This window comes from Acipenser ruthenus, chromosome 16 (genome assembly GCF_902713425.1).
Source record: "Acipenser ruthenus chromosome 16, fAciRut3.2 maternal haplotype, whole genome shotgun sequence".
NCBI lineage: Eukaryota > Metazoa > Chordata > Actinopteri > Acipenseriformes > Acipenseridae > Acipenser > Acipenser ruthenus.
The window spans coordinates 6,936,265-6,960,556 of record NC_081204.1 but is presented as its reverse complement, the minus strand read 5'-3'; the positions used below and the strand labels follow the sequence as shown (position 1 = coordinate 6,960,556).

Genomic DNA, 24,292 nt, shown 5'->3' with positions numbered 1-24,292 from the left:
TTATAATTTTTCAGAGGGTCAGCAATTGCCCAAGTGCAAGTCAAAATCTTTGCATCTCATTATAATGTTTGCGCCCGCTTACTTTTCCAGATCCCCGTTCAATTCCATGCTCTTTTCTTCAACATCATTTAAATGGATTAATGGTGGCAAAGTGCTAATTTGATAGCTGGTGCAAACCATAATTTTTAGTGGCCGCTAAAGTCCCACTTTATGGCCGCTAAACATGGTTTGCACGTGCAAAACATTGATTTTGGCCGCAATATGGATGTTTTGCAGCCGCAAATCGCTTTGCATGTATCCTTACACCAGCCTCTCAATTTCCATTCATAAGTGAAACTGGAAGCTGAATGAACTGTGATGATGTTACTTAAACTCTATCTCTCCAATGAAGCAGTTATCTGTAAAGGCTACAATGTTACAGTCCATTCCCAAATGCTTAATGCCTTTCTTCCATATGATTTTGATTTAGATATGGATACCACAAACCTGCAGAGAGTTGCCCTACAGCTTTTGTTCTTCATCTCCTCTAAAAGCATACTGGGATCACTGCGTGTTCATATTTTAACAGAATTATGTTTCTGTGTGCATTTAATCCCCCGCATTTACAATGTATTCATGCCTTTTTGTATAAAAAAAAAAAAAGAAATGTAACTGAGGTGGATAAGCTCTGTCCCCTTAGTACACCACTGAATACTCTTCTGAGTTTTTTACAGTATTCTCCATACTGTAAATATAGGTCACAATGTCCTACTTCCTCATGATGCTGATGCCTGGTTAATTGAGCTCTGCAAGGTGATTATTTGGAACTGCATATAATAATAACTATTCATATATGACATTCATTGTCCCCTTTTTCTGTAGAAGCACATCTAATAATCACACTTACTTAGGGAAATGTGGATCTTTAATTTCGTTCATGTGTAATTACAGTGTAGTTACAAGTATTACTGGTAACAGGTGCTGGTACAATTAGATGAACAACACGTGGCCAGTGACACCATGTGACCGGGTAGCGTCGGTAAGGAAACTGATACCAGAATGCTGCAGTTCAAGCACTCATGCGCATTTATTTACATTATACAAAACAACACTACAAAACAACAAAACAAACACAGTCCACCGCACCGTTCCTTCACCATCACATTTCTAAACTAACACCCGTGCTCACCCTTTTTATATACCTGTGGCTAATTAACCATTTAATCATGTATTCAATTTTCGGCTCTGTTTAATGATTTGAAGTGCAGACAAACCACTTGAAATGTATTTGCTTACGATTGTAAGTCGCCCTGGATAAGGGCGTCTGCTAAGAAATAAATAATAATAATAATAATAACTGTTTTGAGATGAGGAACAGCAACAGGTCTGTGCAACTCCAAAAATAAATAAGCGGTTGTTTCTGGATCTACGGCCTTCATAAGGTTTTTGTTATTAATATCTGACTCTGTAAAATGTATTTCTACAGCAACACTGACCATTTCAAGCTAAACTGAGAAAATTATTTCTTTTAAAAAAGCCATGTACTGTACATATATAGCAGAAACAATTGCAGGGATTCCTGGCTTTTCCCTCAGTATTAAACTGCAGGCACAAAACTCTTTACCAGAATAAAAGCAAATAAACCAGCATCTGTGTTATTTCCCACAACAGCCATCAATCCATCATTTCTAAAATGAATTTCAGCGACAAAGAGTACAACAAAACGGGTCTCGGGTCCTTCTGAAGTATTAGCTGGCATGCCGTGCAATGAGCATTGGGCCTTGTTCTCTGTACTACACATGCAAAGTTAAAACAGGCATTGAAAAGATTACTGCGACTCCACTTTAACAAGTATTGCAAATGTGTATGGCTAAGTGAACTGAAGGGACAAATGTGAGTTTAATTATAATACATTATTAGTTTCAGCAAATACTTCTAAAGTCCTGTTAATTGAATTGTTTAAGTATTCATTACAGCAGAAATGAAATGGTAGGAATTTTAATAATATTACATGAGCAATTCAAAATGTTTAAGGGGTTTTAAAGATTAATAACCACATGGCAAGAAAAATCAATATAATAATAATAATAATAATAATAATAATAATAATAATAATAATAATAATAATAATACATGACTCATTTGTAAAAATAAATAAATAGTAATTGCCAGTTGCCAGTGTTTTTTGTAATTGCAATGTATTTGCACAGGCGCTCATGAACTTACAATGTAATTACTATGTAACCACAGCGTTAGAGACAATGCAAAGTGTTATCTGTTTGCTTTGTGTTCTATTATACACAAAGCAGGAAACAGCAGAAGGGTTCATGAATATTAGAGGTGTAAAAAGGGCATAAAACAGCAGTTAAACAACACTGTGATGATAAATCGTCCAGTCCAGTTTACCCCAGTGTAAAGGCTAAATGTATTTTATTAAGGGGTGGTTATAATTGGTTTTGACTTGAATAAGCACCCCTCTGACTCAGTGCATTTTCTAATCATTAAATTGATTCCTCTGAATTTGGCTAGTCTGTTTTTTTTTTCTTTCTTGTATGTAACAGAGCACAAAAGGGATGTTTACAAACTATCTAAGTGAACCATATGGCTTTTAATTGGTCTCACTTTACTGTTGCAATTCATGCGTCCAAGGTCAGGTGCACACTAGCTGTTGGAAAGTTAAGACTGTGTCACAGTGACAACACACTAACATGATGTAAATTATGTTTTCATCGTCCAGAAGTATCTCTTCTCAGTACACAGTTACAATCTCCTCATTAACTTGTCTGTTGATGATTTAAGAGAAAGTAGAACAGAAAGAAATAAACAGGGACAGTATAATTTGTTACTGCCAGGGTTGGAGTGAATCTGACATAACTAGTATTAGCAGCATCTTAGTTTTAATATTTTAAAAGCTATGCAAAAAAAGAAAGAAAAAAATAGACAGTTATCATAAAATATGTTATATACATCACATCTTTGTATAAGTCACATTCCTCTTTTTGTCCTTGTAAAATCTTTTTATTCTAAATGTGCATCAGTTTTTATTTCATATTTTTTCTCGCATATGAAAGCAATTGCAATATATATTTCATTTTAAAATAAAATCCAAATAAAAGTAGCTCCCTCATTTGACCTAAAAACTGCCAAGGGAGTTGACCTTTACACCAGACTTTACAGTATTACTTATTATGGTTATGGAAGGTTGCCTTTTTCATTAGTGCATTTTGTAAATCACATGCATCTCATTATAAACTGATTTATTAATCAGTGTAAGATTGATTAGGAGCTAAAAATAATTTTGAAATAACATTGTAATATCTGGGGATAACAGGATACAGCTGATGGCCATAATTAAGAGCATTCAAGGCTTAATTATCTTGTAAATGAAATACACCTGGAAAAGCAGGAAAAGAGTTAATTCCTTTGTCTGCTGTGTTGCTTAGTTACTGTGTTATGGATTCTGGGTTGTATGTTTTGTCATGTTTTCCCCACTTTTTCCAAGGTAAGCTGGTTGCTCCGTTTTAATCCTCTTTCTTGTGACTGGTACTATTTTAATTGTTTTAAAATATAATTTTATTGGGTATTTTTGTGTACAGGACGGCCATTTCTCTGAGCTCCCAGAGGTAATTGTTTTTAATGTTCTTTTCTTTTAATGATTCTATAACCAAATGGCTGATTTTTTAAATTGTTTTTAGAGCATTGGTTGTGCTGACTTGTTTTTATCATTGTAGGATGTCAGCCAGACTGCTTTTCTGTGTCATGCATCATTTAAAGGTCTCAATCATTTTATGTTGAGTCCTCTTTTTGTGTATTAAAATAGTAGTGCTTTGAGATTAGTTTCTTAGGGGGAGCTTGGTAGGCTGGGTTGCTGCATTGGGGACAGCTGTGCATCCCTCTTTTTCATCGTTCTGCTCCCCTGGACTCATTCCGGCTCCAGCCACACACGTGGGTTGGTTCTTTTCAGTAGTGTTTTGAATATTGTTTCTTTTTATTCCTTTGTATTGTTTCCACTATCTTGTTGCTCATTATTTATGCACAGTTTTCTATATTTTGTTTATGCACTAAATTTAAGAGTTAGAGCACTTGGCACTATTTCGTTTAGTATTGTGAGCACTATTTATTTCACTGGGTGATATTCCTGGTTGGGTCTGGTCTGGGGCAGAGGTGAGTTCACCTAGTAAACTTTGTCTCTCACTTTCATTTAGATGGAAGGGGCTTGTATCGGGGAACCACATGTTATTTTATATTTCATACCTCTTAATTCATATTAGAGGTTCTATCCATCTTTAAACTATAGATGGCGTAGTTGAGGTGTTTATATATATATATATATATATCTATATAGATATATCATATATATTCTATATATATATTCTTGAAACTGACGAACGCTACAGTTATTCATAGTTGTAATTATATTAAAGAAGCATTGGTTTGAATAATGTATTTGTTTATAAACCCTTTCTATTTAAAAAAAGTACCACAATTGGATTGATTTTTAATCCATATAGCATGCCATATTTTGACAATTATACAATCTATAATAACCAAAAAAATGCATTTCCCTCCCCTGTGGTCCAGTGGTTAAAGAAACGGGGTAACCAGGAGGGCCCCGGTTCAAATCTCAGCTCAGCCACTAATTCATTGTGTGACCCTGAGCAAGTCACATAACCTCCTTGTGCTCCGTCTTTCAGGTGAGACGTTGTTGTAAGTGACTCTGCAACTGATGCATAGTTCACACACTCTAGTCTAGTATCTTGTAAAGCGCTTTGTGATGGTGGTCCACTATGAAAGGCACTATATAAAAATAAGATTATTATGATGCAAGGTCAAGTTCCTTCAGCAGTACTTACAGCTATTATATATATATACACACAGTACCACGGTAACCTATCAGACTCAAAAAATATAGAATAATTAAAACACTGAAGATGGTAATACAACAGAATTACTAGTCAAATTTTGTGCAAAGAAACAACAACTTTTTAAAGACAAGAAATACTATAAACAATGGAAAACAAGTACTGGTATGTAAAATTGAGTTTACTGATGTGCCAGAATTTATAGGCCACCGCATAACTTAAATCATTAAATCTAAGAGTTCTACTTTTATATTAATATTTCGATATTTGAGGATGAAATGATGTATTGTGTGATGGTTTCTGAACACACTATTGTATCCCCTGATAAAGCAAGTAAATTAAAGAAAGCAAATCTGATCCAGGTCTGGTAAATGAACACTGACGTAGCTAATGATGTTTTGGTTCACTAGCTTTGTTTTGATGGACACTACATTACGTGATTAATTTTATTATCGCCTCACTTTGTAATTAATTTGTTACAACCATGTTTTATCAACATCCTGTTGGATTTAAATGTAAAATTAATTAATAATAAAACATCTGTTGCGTCCATGTAAATCCAGTTATTGTACGGTATTTGAAGAGTTGAAACAGTGCAGACAGATGGCTTTTTGAAATTGCCACAGTGGGAACTGATTATTGTTGATATTCTTAGAAAAGTTTATTTATTTATTTATTTATTTTTTATCTAATAACCTATAGTATTAATATAATAATATTTTGTTTACCCTTTTACTTGGGGTTTGATAACTGATGTGTCTCAACCTAGGTAACACTATCTCTCATTTCCTTACACTGGAAAAGGTTAGGCTTTTTATCATGCATCTATTTTCTGAACATTTCTCAGAAATACAATTAATCATCCCCTGTCATGCTTTTATAATACAACTCTCCTGAGCCACTTGCTTTCATTCTTCCATTCATTCATATTCCTGTGCCCTTCTTCTCTGATCTGTTCAAACAGACCTCAGGTGGATTTTGGAAGACTACTCCAAAAAGACTAGATATTGTTAAACCCATTTGTCAGCCGCATTATCAGCTCAAAACACAATATTTCTGCCTCTGCTACTTACTGGCAGAACAAGGCATTACCATGCTGGACATGGCTGCGTATTAACCAATTACATTTTGAAAATATTGTAAATAATAGAACAGTCAGCTGATGGTTATTTCTCCTGAGTGTAAGCAGCTGGTAAATGCGATTTGCATATTGTGCTTCCAGCTGTTTCAACAGGGACTGTTTGTTGTAGTTCATTATAATTATTTGATTAGTCAGATTTCTACTTAAGTTTATAAGTAAATTACTGCTAAATCTGGAGTCCTCTAAAGTGAATATAAACCTAAAGTAGGATGACCTAAATTATCTGGGGTTTTTAAACTTTATTTATTTTATTTTACGTTATGGATTAAGTAAAACAACTTTAGATAGGTCACACGATACAGATATTATTAATCACCAAATGATTGATATATTTTAGCAGCCATACAAAAGATAAATGTGTACCCCAGAGCTGTGGGAAAGCTTTAATTAAGCTGCGGTGTTAGATAAGAGCTCTAGGAGACAATTGGGACCTTTTTCTTTTTCAAATGGTTTCAAATTTGATTGCAAACTAAAAGCTAATGGAATTTAATTGGTTTTACATCGGTGGCTTATTCGTGGATTCAAGTCTTTTTGAGCGGATGCTAGCAATAATGTTTTATATTTTGTTTCATTGGATCAGTAAGGGTGTGTTTTAATAGTAGAAATATGGTTGACATGTTGAGCTTTTACTCAGCTGAAACACCTTACAAAATAAAATGCTTACACTTTGACTTAATTGTTTACTTGACTGTAATTTTAAATTGACATATGCCCACCAATTACCTAATAAAATAAAATACAGTGTGCACTGTTTTCACAAACCATAAAATAATGAACTGACCAACTCAATAAAGCCCTGTTCACACCTGTATCGGAATGACATTGGTAAAATTAATTTTGGTTTAGAATATACCGATACGATAACATTTTCTGTCGTAACTCACTTTTCAACTACATCAACACTATTATATTCCTTTTGATGGACCGAGAAAAACAATTCTGTAATAGTGGAACTGTCCTCTTTTGTGAAATATATATATATATATTTTCTGAGACAAAAAAAACAAAGTTCAGTATTGGTATGGTACCACATTTGTCATCTGTTGCCAAGCAGAACTACAGAATGAAAAATGAGCAGGATGAGAGCTAAAAGCAAATGGCTGATGCTGCAACAGTTTACAAAACGGAACTGACAATTTAATTAAAAAAAAAGTTAAGTACTTGTGTGTTTTTTTTTTTTTTTTTTTTAACATTACTGATTGATATTATAGGTACATTATTTATGCACATAACTGATATTGTTTATGGAGGCATATTTATATCAGTTCCCTGATTGTTTTCCAGTTGTGATAAATTGTATGTTTTAAAGGGCAGTTAAGTATAATTACATTTCAAGAGTGCTAACTGCGAATGGATTAATGTGTGGTCACGTTTCTAAACATTAATGTTGCATTTCTTTCCAGGAATTATCTAATGTTATAAAATGCTTAAGACCAATTTGCCTAAACATAAATCAGAAAAAGAAAGAGTTGTACTATAGATAATGCTGAAGGACTGCCTCATTTCTAGATAATAATGCCATATTTTACTGCACTCTTCCAAGGAGGCAAATCTATGTATTCATTAAGAAAGCTGTGTTCATTACCTTAGGGCATAAGATGTAGTGACTACATTTGCCAGCTAATGAGCTGTGGAGATGAGTTTTAAACTCTGGTAAGAGTTAGCCAAGGTTAGATTTTTCATTTACAATGTTAACCCTTCATTTTAGTGTATTATCACATAGCTAGACTTTGGTGTGCCAGCCAATCCTTTTGACAAATCGCAACAAAATCAGACAACCTTATTGAGGCATTCTGAAATATAGCACACCGGAGTTTGAATTTATGGGGCATGCGAAGAGAAGGCAGCTGCACAATAAACCTCAATATTTGTGAAAAGAGTTTAGTGGGATAAATATAGCTGACCCTGTTTCTAATCACCTTTATTTTCAGTTACAATCCATTTCCAAAAGTATTTGTCCACAAGGGTGGAACCATTCGACATCTGTACCTTAACTGATCAAGACTGCTTCATAGACTTCAAATAAAGTATAAAGAACGAATGGAGCCATTTCTGAGTCTATTCACTCAGATAATTTAGATTTTGTTCAGTTCAGATGAAGTCTTTTGTGATGAAACACTGAGCCTTGTTGCACAAAAAAAAAATTGGAAATGTAGTTTTCCAAGTTTCCTGATAAGTTAGAAATCCCAAGATGCACAAGGCTAAATACTTTGTCAAACTTTTGATCAGACCAGTCGGGTTCAGTTTTAACTTGTTCGGTTCCTCTGACAAATTGAGAAATTGTTCATTGGTCTCTTTAGGTAATCTTGTCAAAATGCTGAATTGACATGCACAGTAGATCACATGCACATGTACAGCTGACATGTTGGTTTGGGAGTAAACAATTAAGTTGTGTGTATGAGAACTTAAGATGGGTTTCCACTGCCCAAACCCTGTTCTGGTAAATATTTTCAAACTAATGACTGCCCTGTTGTCCATCTGCATATAGGTTCATTTAAATCCAAGGATGAAAAGTTAGTAAAGTGTTAATGCCGGCTGAGTGACATCTATTGCACACATGCAACAGATGAAAAGACTAGCTGGAATGTTTTTTCTGCTTAAGAGTGAGGGGGCAAGCAGAATTCAGGTGATTTTAAACAACAAATACGGAATAAAAAAAGGAGAGTGCACAGAAATATGAACTATGCAAGACTGCAATATAGTAAACTGAACATGATTTAAACAATTAAGCCCTCTTATATAAACTGTATAATGTTTACAGCAACTTTTAACTGAATGCAGATATTTCATTTCTACACAAAAAAACATATTTATGCTAAATTTACCTTAATATTGACTTAAACTGTATTTGTAGATCAATTCTCTTGTATATTTCCATATTAAAGGTACATAAGTTTAAAAAGTATTTTACACTAATATTGAATAACTTTTACCGCAATTAAAAAAACAGGAAAAAAAACACATTAGTGATCATTATATTTACATTATTGTCTGTGAGAAAAGGTTGTGCACAATTAATTACCTAGGACAAGGCTTCTGCCATCAACTGTCAAACAATTGTTTGGAACCTTGACACTGTTTGAATTCATAAGTGAATATTACTGTAACTATTTTATTTCCAAATTTATAATAAATCTTGGTACAGCATTAAACGGTAGACCACCAAAACAAATGCCATGGATTGCATGTACTGAACAGCTGATGAAACCACTGAAACACAACTGACAAGTTCAGACTTTTACTTAAACTATAGCTATCCTTGGCCTCCTAGCAAATTATTCTGTGAGTGATAACTCTGCTAATTATTTATAACACACAGCACAGAGTTCACAAATGATCTTTAAAGCTTACTGAGGAAGTGTCTAACCCTTGCTTTACAGATTTATTTAATAATTCATTAAAAATGAGATACCCCTTTCACTTATGTGCAGTGAAAATATAACCATAATATTAAAGACATTTTAATTGCTGGGCAGTTTGATAATTAAGGAGCAGTCAAAGCTTGTTAGGTTACCTTGTATTTGTGTGTTATAAACCATTCAAGACATTCACACACTGACTACAGTTAGTATGCGGCCTAAGTCTTGAAAGGTTCAAAGGGTACAATTTAATTATTACACTGTAAATACTTAATTTTCAATTATTATGGCACAGGGGAGCTGCCCTTGAGGAAGGGCAACCAAAGGAAGACCTGCTTCTCAGTGAGCACAAGTGCAAGCAATCTTTTAATAGCTGATATCTGTGAGCTACCTTCGCTCTTGTCAGTACGTTCTACGCATCACCGCTGGTACAATGTACAGGGCACAAATGAATGCAAAATGTCCTGCTTTAAAATGACCTATTATGCATAATGCATAATGAGCCCACAAGGCAGACGTATACCATAATTAAAACACAGTACACAAGACATGAAGGTTAAACATTGAGGCTCGTTGCAAGTTAGAAGTACAGCTTGTGTGACCAGTGAAGTTGGGTAGTTAATTAATTTGCCAATTGTAATAATGACGAAAAGCAAGCAAAAAAAAAGGCTAAATAGGAAAGCAAATCGACTGTTACAAGCAGTAATTGGGGGTTTGTTGGCCCGCCAATAGCAAAGGCATCACATGAAGTTGAGCTCTATCTAATGGCTGCTATGAGGGAGGAGAGGACCTTGATACATACATAGCACACATTTTTACAATGCAGAACCAAACCAGCCTCAATCCCAGGACCTCCCCTGAGAGCAAGGTGACTTGCAATCCGGCTCGCTAGTTATTACACTCCCTTACCCCAAAATGAACATTAAACATTCCCATCACTGTTTACACAGTAATACATGCAATTACCAGTTATGAGTTGTTTTCATGGATTGAAATCTCTTTCTGGAGTGTGCCAGTGAGTGAGGATACAGTTATCCATTGAAATTGGTCTTAAAAGAACATCTAATTCCCAATCACTTTTTATTTTTAGCTGAGAGGAATTTATAGTTCAGAAAGAAGGATGAACAGTTGGATGTTTGATATTGATTAAACTTCGAACTGGAGGTACGCCACGAACAAATGTAATGACATTATATTTCTCTTTCGAAATTTAACAAACAGCAGATTCCACTTTTTAAAGTTATTTAGCTCAAAGGATCGATTTAAAACTCCTGGGTTTTAACAGCATGACTGTATCACTTTCACAGTATGTACAGTAGGTCTACTCTGTCTTGCTCAATACCTGCAGAAATAAACACACTCTGTTTTAATACAGTGTGTCAAATCAGAAAAATAAATTGTTTCGCTTCTGACTGTGATTTACATCTGTTCAGCTTAAATGGAGTTCATCTATCAGTTGAACTATGTGGCAAAAAGTTCATAGAAAGAGAAAAAAGCACTGCATTTTAAATGTGTTTATAACCTACTGATGGAGAAGAGGAAAATTAGGAATAAATATTTCCTGGACCAAGAGATATCTTTTATAAATTGTATGCCAGTTTCTATCAAGTCCAGTAATGAAAACAGGCAAATCTTAGGATATGTGACCAGCTTTATTTTCCTCTGCAGATAACAGATAATTTGAAGGGTAATCCGTATGGCCAAACATTCACCCAGATTTTGTGACCTGAATACTATTTGCAATTGCATATTTTTTGGTTGTCCAAAATCTTTACACATTGAAATATACTTTCATCTGTGCATTATACTCAAAATTCTGCTAGAGGTTTGAAAGCATACCACAGTATTAATGCATGTCTAAATTTACTGGTACACTTTACTAGGAGGTAGACCCCGACATACGCTTCCTTCTCACTTTAAACCTACTTGTCACTGTATGGTACTATTTATTGCAGTAGTATGAGCTTCACACTCTATCATAGCTCATAAAGCACAAAATAAATAAATTATATATATATAAACGGCTTCTGTTATGATGATTATAACATTTCACAGGAATACAGTTGTTTTTTTTTGTTTCAATATGTCCCTTAAATATAATATATCAAACCTAATGTTATAACCCATATACATTGTAAAAGTGGATGATTGTTTCATTTTAAAGTGTAGTCTTATTTAGATTGGATTTATCTTGGATTTATCTAGCATTTATTTTGTTCCCCTGGTTTAGTATGCTCTTGGTATCCCCTTCAGTGCATGCATACATTCAGTACCTGGAAGTAAGACCTTTGAACTAGAAGGTCTTTGAACTTGTTCAAACATGTGGGTGCAGACACTCCATAGGGTCACTGAAATGTCTTTGATCCATACATCAGATCTAGAGCTTGACACTGGCTAGTTTCAAGGGCAAACAAGGAGACCAGACCAGTCAGGTTTTAGGAACAAAAGAAAATGCCTTTACTTGCTTCCTATGCAGCCTTCCTGGTTTCTATAATGAAACATCAGTTTGTGTGCAATGTGACATCACAAAGCACAAGCTGGGAACTTCCAGGTATGATTGTATATTAAAAAGCCTAAGTTGGAAAATAAAACTTCAGATCCATTTGTAATTGTGCCTTTACAGTTAAAATTACCTTTGGGGATTTTAAACAAACTAAAAGACAAACACACATAAGGATAAACTATGGAAAACCATAATTAGGACACCAAAGAATTCAAAATGAAACCTGATTTTGAGACACTGTATCTTTACCACAATAGAGTACTGTACTGTCGCTCTTTATAGCTGACAATGAGTCATAAATGTTTTTGTTTAAAAATCACATCTTAAATGGTATTGCTAAATGTGTTACTATAATGTATTTAAGTGAATCAACCATGGAAAGGCTATTTATGAAATCTCCACAGGGTTAAAAAAGACAATTATAAAGAAATAGTTTAAGTGCAATTAAATGTAATAGCCTTAACCTAGTTCAAAGAGGATGAGAGACTTCAAAATTGCTTTTCAGTTCTCTTTAGAATTATATCCTTGAGACTGAGAAAGTCCTCTGGTGTTTTCAGTCAGGATCTCATTTAGAACTAGTTTGAAACATCTTGACATGAGAGTTGTGTTTACAAATCCATCTCAAGTGATGTATTGTGTGGGGGAAGTTATCATTTAAAGTACTGAGCAACTAATAGTGCTACATTTAAAATAACAGCCATGACCACTGCATCTATTCTTGGAAGAATACCAATAAACAAAGTGTTTTTATTTTAAAATCACCAAATGTTACATGCACTGAATAGGATTGATTTGGTGGCTGTATTGTATGCACAACAGTTGAAATCCAACATGAAAGAACATGTGGCTCCACTCTCAGATCAAATGAAATCAACAAGACAAGAATACACCACATTGTATATGAGAAAAACAATCATTCAAATCATTGATGTCTTCTCAATTTCACGTAAACTCGTCACAGTACACCGACAGCGACAGGGCAGTGTCTTTATGACAGTACAGAAAAGCAATGGTGATTGCTGTTTGTTGGACCCTCAAAAAAGTATACTGGGTTTAAGGGATAATTGTTTGGGTTGCATGGTGCAATAGCCTACCATTAGGCTGTATAATACAGTGTTGGGACACGTTACTTATTACTCATTACTCGTTTCTTCAGAAAAAAATTATATGATGTCCTTACTTATTAGTTAATAAAGTAGTGTGTTATATTACTCGTTATATTTCTTTCTCTTGTCTTGTCCTGCAAAACAGTTGTTGTGACTATTGTTTACTATGTAACTGTCTGGTAATTCATTTATTAAATGTGTCAAAGTTTTTTAAAATGTTAGTTGTACAACAAACAAACTCTCTTAATAATGTACTGGATAAATTGCAATCAGTAGAATACATGTGACTTTGCGCAAGTCATAAGGAGTGAAAAAAAATTACATAAAGGCTTTTTATAAGAGAATAGCGAGCGTTAGTTGGGGAAAAAACGAACAATGTATATAAAACACTGTATAAGATAAATTAACGTAAATAGATACACATGTATTTTGTAGATACATACTTATGCATCAATTATACTGTATTATTTCCATTTGCAAAGCAATTGGAGTTCTATTTTAAACGTTTATATATCTAAATAGTCCTTGTTGTATCGCATCAAAAGGAGCTTCGGTTACTGAAGAAGCTGTTTATGTACCTGTTGGGATCTGTCTTATGACTTTATTAAGCGCTGTGCTCAAGCCAGTTAATCCTGAGTGTGTGCATGCATACAAAGAAAGCTGTGTGCAGGGTTTCTACGTGTTCAAGGAAAATAGCAGTTCCGTCTGCCGTGAGCAGAGTTTTTAGTGTTTGCGGTTTGACGGCGGGTGCTGCTGACTGAAAATACCATAAAGAGCAGTTCACGGTTAGGGTTACAACTGAACTGAAATGTTCCATGTAGATGTGTAACAGAGAAAAGGCATTGAGACAAGTTTGTTTATTTTTTGCAGAAAGTAACTGTAATAGTATGACTCCCATTAAAAATCTTACGCGTTACATTACCTTGTTATTGACAAAAGTAATATTATTACAGTAACGCCTTACTTAAGTAACGAGTTACCCCAACTCTAACAATACATCTACAGCATAGTGTCAGATTTAATGTTTGCTGAGCCCTGGGATCAGTTATGATCTTTGTTTAAAGAACCGTACAGTACCTTTTCAATTGAAATTGCAAAACTGATATCTACAAGAGACTCCCACAGCCAAGTTAAAAACTGTAATCTCCATTTATGATGATCGTATTCGACTAGAAAATAAACTTTTTTTATTGGTAATTATTTCACCCACAAACATCAGGATTGTGTTTTATTTGATCACATATTTTGTTCAACTGTGTTTGGATATATTTGGCTCAGAATGTAAACTCAACAGCTCTATCCAGCTGGCATGTACTTTTCCTCCATTATACTCAGAGCTCACAGGGGTTATTTTCCTTCCCATGAATCTACTACCACCACTTATGTGACTGAAGCCAACCTTTAAAAGCTGGACCACATACTTGTTATGAATGTTTCATTGGCGCAACAGTACTATAACAGCTGAAAGCAAAATTGCTCCAGTTATGCCTGTATCTGGGTGATGCACCCTCCGATGTTAATAGTTCCAAACCAATTTCCATCTTTCCTGTTGCTAGCAATATCGCTGGAAATACTACACACCAGCAACAATCTGACTGCTCCATCTCCTACTGGGAGTCGGTGTTTTCACCTTTTCAGTTCCTGGAACTGTTTACATAGAGTTTATAGACAGTCATTTCTGCTATCGACACAATGATATGCAGGCACATTGCCAAAAATTAAGTACAATTAAAAAGACAAGCCAGATGTCAACACCTGTATGAAAGAAAATCTAAACCAAATTAAGTATTAGGCAATGTTATAATTACTTATTAAGTTTTAATGAATATATAATGAAGTTTCAATGACTAGAAATAGTTTTATATTTTTATACATTTAAAAATAAGAAGTGCAAGGGGTAAACATCAGTATATAGTTACTGCAGCGTATTTTGAAGTGTATCCCAAAAACGATATTGATGTATAGAAAGTATAGAAAAGATACCCCCCCCCCCCAACCCCCCTGTTGCAGAGCAGGGCTCTGCCCTTAGAAATACTGGCAGGGAAGGAGTTAAATTCTCCTCCCTGCCCAGGTTGATTGCGTCAGGTGGGAGCAATCAACTCATTCATTATCCAATTAAGGACCCAGCCACCTGGCATAAAAGGAGGCCTCAGCCGCTTGGGGGAGAGAGTTCTGAAAGAAAGAAAGAAAGAGAAAGAAAGAAAGAAAGAAAGAAAGAAAGAAAGAAAGAAAGAAAGAAAGAAAGAAAGAAAGAAAGAAAGAAAGAAAGAAAGAAAGAAAGAAAGAAAGAAAGAAAGAAAGAGTGAGTGAGTGCTGTGCTGTTTTTCTGTTTGTTTTTGCAAACCAGTGTTTGTGTTTTTGAAACCTTTTTGTTTGGCCCTCGTGCCGGTTTATTTTGTATTTTTACGTATTAAAAACTTTATTTCTGAACTTTCAAACTGTCTCTGAGTCTCAACCTCTGTCATCCTTGTCACACCCCCATAATAGAAATGACTAGTAAATGGAGGATTAACACAAATATATTTAAACAAATCCCCAAATTCACTGGACAATTTAATCTTCACTTGTGCTTAGCTGGTTTGTATTTCTGTGGTTCATATGGCTTTGGCTCGGGATCTCCCTCTCTCACTGAGAGCTGCCCTCAAGGGGGGTGAGGCCAGGTGCTGTTGAGAGGGAGATGCAGTTGCAGAGGTGTTTATGGGGATGAATGGTGGGGCAAAAAGGTGCAAACAAAAAAAGAAAGTGTGCTTGACTTGGGGTTTAAATGTAAGCCGATGCACCCTAGGGCACAAATATCTAAAAAAACCTAATGGCATCTCTGATTGTTGGTGCATTTAGATCTTTTTAAAATATGTAGAATGTCAAGGTCCTAATTTTAGAATTTAAACATTGGCTGTATCTAAACCCTTGTCATTAAACTGAATTGCCCCCATGGTGTCATAGCTTACAGTATATGTAAAGTAGTATTCTAAAGAAGTAATTGACACTGCCAAAGTGAATGTCTTTTAATGGTGATCTCACCACTGCTGGGGCTTTATTTAGTGATGTTTGCTGATCATGTTGTAAATGTGATCCTCTGTGAGTTCAATCAAAGTCTCTTTCATACTAACGGAGACTGTGTTTATTTTATTTATCTCCCCAAACATATTTGTCTCTCCAAACATATTTCATAGTCAAAGTTAATTCATGTTCTCTTAGCAATGATATACAGTAACTACTAATAGAGTATGAAATAGGATCACACTAGTTTACAAATGGGATTATTGTTATTTGGCTGGGAAGTGGTCAGAGTGTGAACTGTACATATTTTAGTCATATCTATCAAAGCTAAATACCATATTGTGACTGCAATTGAGCACCCATGTGGCTTGCTTTTTTGTGCACAGTATAATGTTTTGGGGTTTGATATTCATTATCTATTTCAGGGATCACATGCATACATGAAAACTGACTCGGCTGTGCTTGAAGCAAACTGTCTTGGAGAAAAAGGTAAAAAGAAATGTTTATGCATGAAGGCAAGAATGTCATCATTAATGCAGAAAGGTTTTATCTGTTGGGAAGAGTAACTTCTGTAGCTTAAGGACAAAAAGGCTTGGCTCATCCTTCAATACAACCGGTTTACAGACCTCATTATGTACGGATGTTGTAGACCAAATTGTTTGTAACTAAATGCTAAAAGAGAATATTTCCTTAGTGGGTAGAAACACCATTTAACAGCCAATTGTGAGAGAATTGTCATCTCGGCTAATTCAGTGCTTGGTAAAATTAATTTTCACGTCGCTTCCAATACTAAAAATACCGTGAATGCAGAAACACTTGCAACATATATTGAGGGGTATGATTTGTTCCGAGTCACGCCAGTGCCTACCTCCTATTTTAAATATACAACTCCCTTTTACTGTAATTACCTTTTGACCACTGTGTTAGAAAATGAGACTCTTGGACTATAGAAAATGGGTTCTATTATCTCCTTTTTTAATGAGATATCTGTAGTGGTGCAGATGTGTTTTTACATTTAAAGAGCACAAATAGAACCTTTCTCAAGTGCCCATACAGTACTATGTACTGCAATGTTCTATTGTAGATGGATGAAACTGTGGGCATAAATGTCTTTAAACAAAAGAGGCATATTTCAGCTTCCAAGCGTAAACTGTCAATAATGAAACATGACCTGTAGACACCCGAATGTTTTCCACCCATCTTTAAACAGTAAATTAAATTAAAGGTATACAAGTCAGTATATACAGGACAATCTTTATTATTCCAACATCATGTTATGAGCAACTGCCATAAAGAAAATGAACCAACCTGCACTCATATCACTAGTATTTATAGTGTAGTACAGTACTTTCTAAACATAGATAGGTGCAGAAATATGATTTCTTGACTGTGAATGTCAAAGTAAAATAATGAATATGACAAACACACCTTGTTGCCAATAAGTTGTGAAGATAGAGGTTTTCATTGAGCAAAACTGTACTGTTGCAGTGTTTTCAATATTCCAGCAATATTAATAGTGTTTGGTTTAATCGTCTGAGAAAAGGTTAACATTTTGTAGAAATGTATTTTGTGAAAATGAGTGAAAACAATCATTCATGCTGTTGTCCCCCCCACTGAGGTCATAAAGAAAACTGACTGCTTATATGCTCCTTAATGTGGATGTGACAGAATGCAAAGCGTGAAATGCTCATGAAAATAACAGAAAGCATTCCAATCAAAGTAGATGTAGGCCTACTCAAGCAACATGCAGCAGATAAAAGTGCAAATCCTTCATAATATCAGAACACAGTCATCACCTTGCTTTGAACTACAGTTTAACTGTCTGTTCAAAAAAGCAATCTGCATTAAACTAACCATGGGTCAGTTGTTAATCACAACGGAACAACACGCTGGGTTTGACGTTCTTATCCTGTGATGAACAAGGAAGGAACACTGCATGCTTTTCCTGGATGAAATAGCTTGAGAATTTAAACATCTGAAATCCATTTGCTGCCTAATGGACCTGAACTGGAGTAAGAAGATATAAATGAAAATTGGAATTCCACAGGAAAATAATCAATATCTTAAGAATGACATGTTTGATGTTTTATGAAACATTGCCATGTTGCTGGTATAGCATAGATAACTACTCATTTCCTCACATGTATCAATCAGTTTTATTTTATATAGCGCCTTTCATAGTGGACCACCATCACAAAGTGCTTTACAAGATGCAGTAACAACAAGAAAATCCATAATACTTTAAATACAGAGAAATGCATAATACATGCTATACAGTAAAAAAAAAAAAAAGAAAACAGGTGGGTCTTGAGAGTTGATTTAAAGCGAGTGACGGTGGGAGCATCACACACCAAAGCTGGGAGAGAGTTCCAAAGAGTCGGAGCCATGAAGCTAAACAAGCGTTCTCCAAGTGTTGTACACTTTTGCTTGGGGATAGGGACATAGTGGGTCAGCAGGTTGAGAAGGTACTCGGGACCTGTGTGATGAAGGGCACTGTAGGTGAGCAAGAGAGTTTTGAAAGTAATCCTGAACAGGTAGCCAGTACAGCTGGGCAAGACGGGGGGTGATGTGATCATGTTTTTTACATCTGGTAAGGATCCTGGCAGCGGCATTCTAAACTAGCTGCAGTTGGTTTATAGTGCCTGCCAGGAGACCCACCATATAGAGAGGAGACAAATGCATGACAAAGTATCTCCGCGTCCGGGAGGGAAAGGTAGGGACGGACTTTGGAGCTGTTTTGAAGATGGTAGAAGGAAGATTTGACCATGGAGGAGATGTGGACATCAAAGCAGAGGTTGCTGTCAAGAAGTACACCAAGGCTTCGTACTGTGGGGGAAGGCAGCAACAGACAGTTTCCGAGGTTCAGGGCAGCTATTATTATCAGCATCTGATATTTGGAAACATGCAGCCATTGCCACTGCACTTGCAGGTTGATGCTAATTTGTGTTATTATGTAAAGGTATACTGGGGTGATGTTTAAATATAGTGGAAAGAAAAGGTTACTTTCATTTAAGTAACTTCAGTCTGACAAGGTACCACCATTACCTGTACTGTATCCTCAGATCTGAATCCTGTTTAGTAAAGACCCACCCACTACAAAGTGAGGCTTTTAAAGGTGAGCTGTCCAACATCTTCTAGACTGCATGTGCAGGAGTGCCAGACTGTTATCCTGGCTGCAGATACTAGTGATGACACAGGGGATTACTAATATTTGGCAACGCAGTGTAGCTATATGAAGTGTAGGTAACACGTTCATGTTGATAATTGCAATATTCAGTAGATCAGGACAGCTCCCAACCTGATTTACCAGGAATATTGGCTGGTAACTGAGGCAATAAAATACTAGTTGGGAAATAAGTGCTTCGCCTTGGAAACATACCAGGGAAAGAATAACTGCGTGCAAAAAAAAAATAAAATCTATATTATCAACCTATTAGGATGTTGATGGCACATTATATCATGTGTAGAATGATAATGACACATGGTATTTTTAGATACCATTATAGAATGAGACATGTGTAAATCATGTACAACACATGTTACAGAGTATTATGGACTGTATAGATGCTATATTGTGCAATAGAGCCATTCAGTTCTGTGCAAACACATGCCTGAGGTAAAACAAATGAAGGAATTTAAATGTATGAAGAAAAAAGAACAGTTCAGCTCAGTTTCCTCTCCCTTTAAATTATTTGGATTGTGAAATGGAAAATCACATGGCAGTGCTGAGGAGACAGGTATGAACACAAAATAGAAATACATTTGGATTCCAATTTTAAAAAAGAAACTTTTAAAAACAAAACTTCATTTCTTATGACTCTCTCAACAAAATGGTTTCCATACATAGGTGGATGTGTTTTTGACTCTTTAACACAAGACATCTCTCTACCAGAAGGTTTTAAACACTTTGTTATGAATAGAAAGTACATTCATTCAAGCTGGAATTTTGAAAGCATTCCATATTGATATTGATTTTCTCAATTTATGAGGATGTAAGGACAAATACACACAATCATTTTAGAAAATAAATGACATATCTTCTATAGCAAAACAAATGTAGAGGTACAATTATTAGATAATAACTGTTTCATGGTTATTTGACAGTAGTCACCATGTGCATTAGAAATGTACACCCTATATAAAACCATATTGCACATCAGCCAGAATGTCTCTAGATCATCTGTTTCTAAGATTGAGATTGCAATCACTAATGTAATGATTGGTGTAGTAATATTTTTTCAGAAACAAGTCAGGCATCCTTTAAATCCATGACGGGCCCCCTTAATAGGATATTGGAATTAATATTTGTCCAGGCAGCCACTGCAGCATAATGCATTTACTAAGTGGCAAGTATTTTGAATGATTACATAAATTTTTTCATTACAGTGATTACACAACTGACCAGATACATTGCAGGACAGTATCTGAGAGCTAAACATAGGTAATGCTCTGCATGTCAGCAGGGTAAACCATAATATATACATTTTAAAAAGTAAGACAACTGTACTTTCTGGATTAGTTTACATGCAAAAACAAAAGTAAGTTTTGCCTTTTTGCCATGAGATGTTGGTAGTACCTTTTGAGAAATTTGGGTTTACATGTAGTTTTTTTTTTTTAGGGAGAGAAATTCTCTTTCAAAATTAAAAAAATGACCTAATTAATAGTAAAATATGGGCGGGTTTATTTAAATATTTGTCGGTGTTCCAATTTGGCCTTGCATGACTGCTGACATCATTCAGCTTTCTGGGTTTACAAGGATATTTTAGATTGTGTTGAAGAACTGTGTTGCAGCCTATCTCATTTGGCTACAAGAAAATACCCAATAAAAAAAAAAAACCCTGTCAATTTACAGTATAAGGTGATTTAGCCACAGTGCGAGGAATGTGTGTTGATTTGCAAGCTACATCATATTCTCATGACAATGGAGAGAGAATTTGATGTTTCTAAACCGCAGTGTAAACCAAGCAACTGCTGTGGGGCTTGAGCTCCAATGATAATAAGAATATGCTGAAAGAATGATAAAAAAAATGTCCTTTGTAATTTTTGACATACCCAGCAGCAACATAAATTGCAAGTCTATTATAATAATATTTTGTCTAGAAACAAAGTTGAAAATGATAATGCCCAGTTGGAAAGGATATATTGTAGTCTACACAATATGTGTTGAAAATTCATTATCCTGTACTACTGGTTGAATTTGACTTCTCACATACAAAACGCTGTAGTACCCATTTCTTCACCCTGGACTTGAGCAAATGCAATTCCATTTTTTTTTCTGAATTCCTGCCCTGAAGTAATTGGACTCTGTGAGGAAAAAACAGCTAAATGTGGGTACATTTTATAATAATGGGATATCAGTTAAACGATAGGCCAGCCTTAATTAAGACAATGATAGTTTCATAAATGATTTGGTCTTGCCACTGACAACTTATGGCTCTTTTTTTTTTTTTAAATGCAGAGTAATAGAAAAAAAGGGAAGTACGCACACTGCTACTCTCGCTGTGCTGAGTTGTGAGAATCATCAATCAACATGTAAATGATCAGGCACTCACTAAAGAAATTTAAATTAATGAAAAACCACTACTTATTACATTTCTAGAATGTCTTTAAACACCCACACGTAACACAAACACGATCACTAGTCTGCAGTGAGTGCTATAGTGCTTGTGGTGCAAATGCAGTTAATCGTGACACAAGTGCAGTGTTCTCCGGGTTTGGTGCTGGCCTTTAGCGACAGCTCCGGATCGTGTTAGCCATCTAATAACAAGTATTTTTTAGACACGACAAAACAAAGAAAATACTCACCATAACAACACGGTTCTCCTTCTGGTTCAGTATTAATCATGACAGATCACCTCGCTACGTCCCCTTATATACCGTCAATCATGACCCCTTGGTTAACAATTGCAACCGCTCCTCCAATCCGCGGCTGCCACATCGTTTCCCTTCCGGGTCGATGATTTAGTGTACCGTAGCTCCGCTCCCTTTCTAGATGGCTGACTTCCGCCTAACCCTGAGAATGAATTGTCTGGCCATCCAGTCCAGTTCCCTTTACACAGCGCCCTCACAGGTCGAGAGCGAGATTTATCACCAAGAATCATTCTGTCTCTGTCACAGCGACAAACAGGCTTCCAGTAAATTCCGTTAAAAGCTTGATTTTCATGGCGACATCCAATTGTATTTTGCCTGCTGATTGGATATTGCTTCTTGGTTGTTTGAATGTTTCCAGTAGATTTCCACGTGAAGCCTGGTATGTTGGTCAGGATTATTAAATGTGTCGTCACAAGCGATGTATCACAAGAGACCAAGTTGCCTGAGCGTTGCATCATGTAACCAGGCCTTAAGGGCTACCGTGAACTAACTCCAAATGCTTGTTAGTTTGCAGCTGAAAAACAATAACTACCTCCAGTTTTATCTAGTTGTGTGCTCACAAAGGATGTTACAATCCTGCTATTTTGTGAAAAAGGTCAAGTACACTGGGTGATATTGTGTTAGGCTACATACAGCAGAGTAAGCCCTTTATTAAGTAGATATCTCTTTATCCAAAGTTTCACAACGAAGAAGCCAGGATTACAAGCATTCTGCCGTGCCTTAGAAGGTGAAGAATGATGCGTCCCCCCCAGTATGGTATTTTATACTTTAACAGTAGATGAAAGAATAGAACCAATTAGGAATTTTCAAAAAAGAAAACATATTACAGTGCTACCCCATTGTAATGCGGTTGTCAGGGTCCATAATTAGGAGACCACATTATTTGTGTTTCGCCATATAACGTATATTGGCATTTTTGTCACCGAAATGGTTTACAATGCCCACAAGCCAAATTAATATTGTAGTGTACGGTGGAAAATGAAGGAAGGAGACAGACCAAAAACAACAAACAGTCTTGCACTCTCACAGCAGCACATTCACACAGCAGCTTGTCTCACTCTTTAGAGAAGCACATTTTTTCCCTAGAGCAGTCCTCTTTGGAGTCAGACTTATCAAGAAAACCTCTTTGTTTTTCTTTGGCTTTTAGCCATCCACATAATGTAGATTCTGCAACCTTGATATCTTTTGAAACTGCTGATTGAGTTAAACCTTTTCTTACTCTGTCCACCGCATCGGGTTTCATTTTAACAGAAAGATTTTCATTTTTTGCTGTCTACCATGCTTCATGCTGTATAGCTGGAATAGTCACCCAACGTTTGCGCGTCAAATTGCATTATGAGGAAAATGGGAGCCACGACCTTACTGTGTTATAACCGATTCCGCATTGTAACAGGTCGCGTTATAAAGGGGTAGCACTGTATGCAACCTGCTTCAGCAAATTGTAGCTTCAAGATTAAGATTGTGTTTGAAGATGTTAGCTTTTTAAATACAAACTTCCCATAATCTGAAAATAAAAACACCTCACAAAGTGGCCTTGAACAAGCTGATTTGTTGCTCTGAGGTGTAAGTTTAGGCCAAATATCTCTGTATTAGATTGTCATTCATTAGATTTGTGGTCTTTCCTGTTGAGGACGTGACCTTGATCACAGTACTTTACCATGACCATGACTCTGTTGCACAGTATTTTTATTTGGTTCACTCTTATCATTTTGTTTAAAATATATTTTTTAAATGTCTAATTAATATTAGCTTCATTACAGTTTACTGTCCCTCTTCTGCTGTGCTGTGATAATGTTTCTGTTGCTAATTAGAAAATGATTCAGTATCAACAGCCAATCAACTTCCAGCTCGAGCGGGCTTCTACAGTAGATGCCTGCTACTTGGTCACAGCATGAACTGTGAATCAAATTTCAAATCAGTCTGTGCAAGTGCCTGCTTTTACATTTTGACTTGCTGTAATGCAAGCTCAGTTTGCATCTATTGGACAGCAAATAGTACACAATCTTTTCAGATTCATTTTATTGTCGACCAAAACCAGCAAATCAATACTTTGCAACTACTAAAGCAACCAGTCCTGTACCCGTCACTGCCACATCTGTCAATCACAGCCTGTCAGGTCGACTGGAGCTCAGCATCTTTCAACAACAGCAAACCGAGACACGGACGATTCATTAATATTGCTCCATTTAGATATCTGGCACTGTCCAGATAAGCTATAAGCAACTCTGACAAGTAAAATGTTATTTTTTTTCATTATGTAAGTTATCCTTTGTACACATTTTCAGGGCTATTTTCCTAAAACTTTTCTCAGTGGAAGGGTAGCTGACGAAACATTACAAGTCCAAGGTACATCTAGGTTTTAAAGTTTTTTTTAAAGAAAATAATGAAAGTGTTTTCTGGTAGCGACAGTGCCCTTTCGATAAAGGCTCTACTGTTTGGTAGTTGACCTTGACTTTCGTTTGCGCCCTCGC

The 24,292-nt window shown here is 35.7% G+C and overlaps 1 protein-coding gene and 1 long non-coding RNA gene across 8 annotated transcripts in view; one reads left to right on the top strand and one right to left on the bottom strand.

Annotated features, from left to right (window-relative positions):
• The window catches only part of LOC117412025 (chemokine-like protein TAFA-1), a 112,346-nt gene that overhangs the window by 31,462 nt on the left and 56,592 nt on the right, over positions 1-24,292 (bottom strand). The window lies entirely within an intron of this gene.
• The window catches only part of LOC131697711 (uncharacterized), a 32,474-nt gene continuing 24,557 nt past the window's right edge, over positions 16,376-24,292 (top strand). The window contains exon 1 of the long non-coding RNA XR_009307459.1: positions 16,376-16,439. This is a non-coding gene — a long non-coding RNA (uncharacterized LOC131697711). The remainder of the gene's footprint in view (positions 16,440-24,292) is intronic.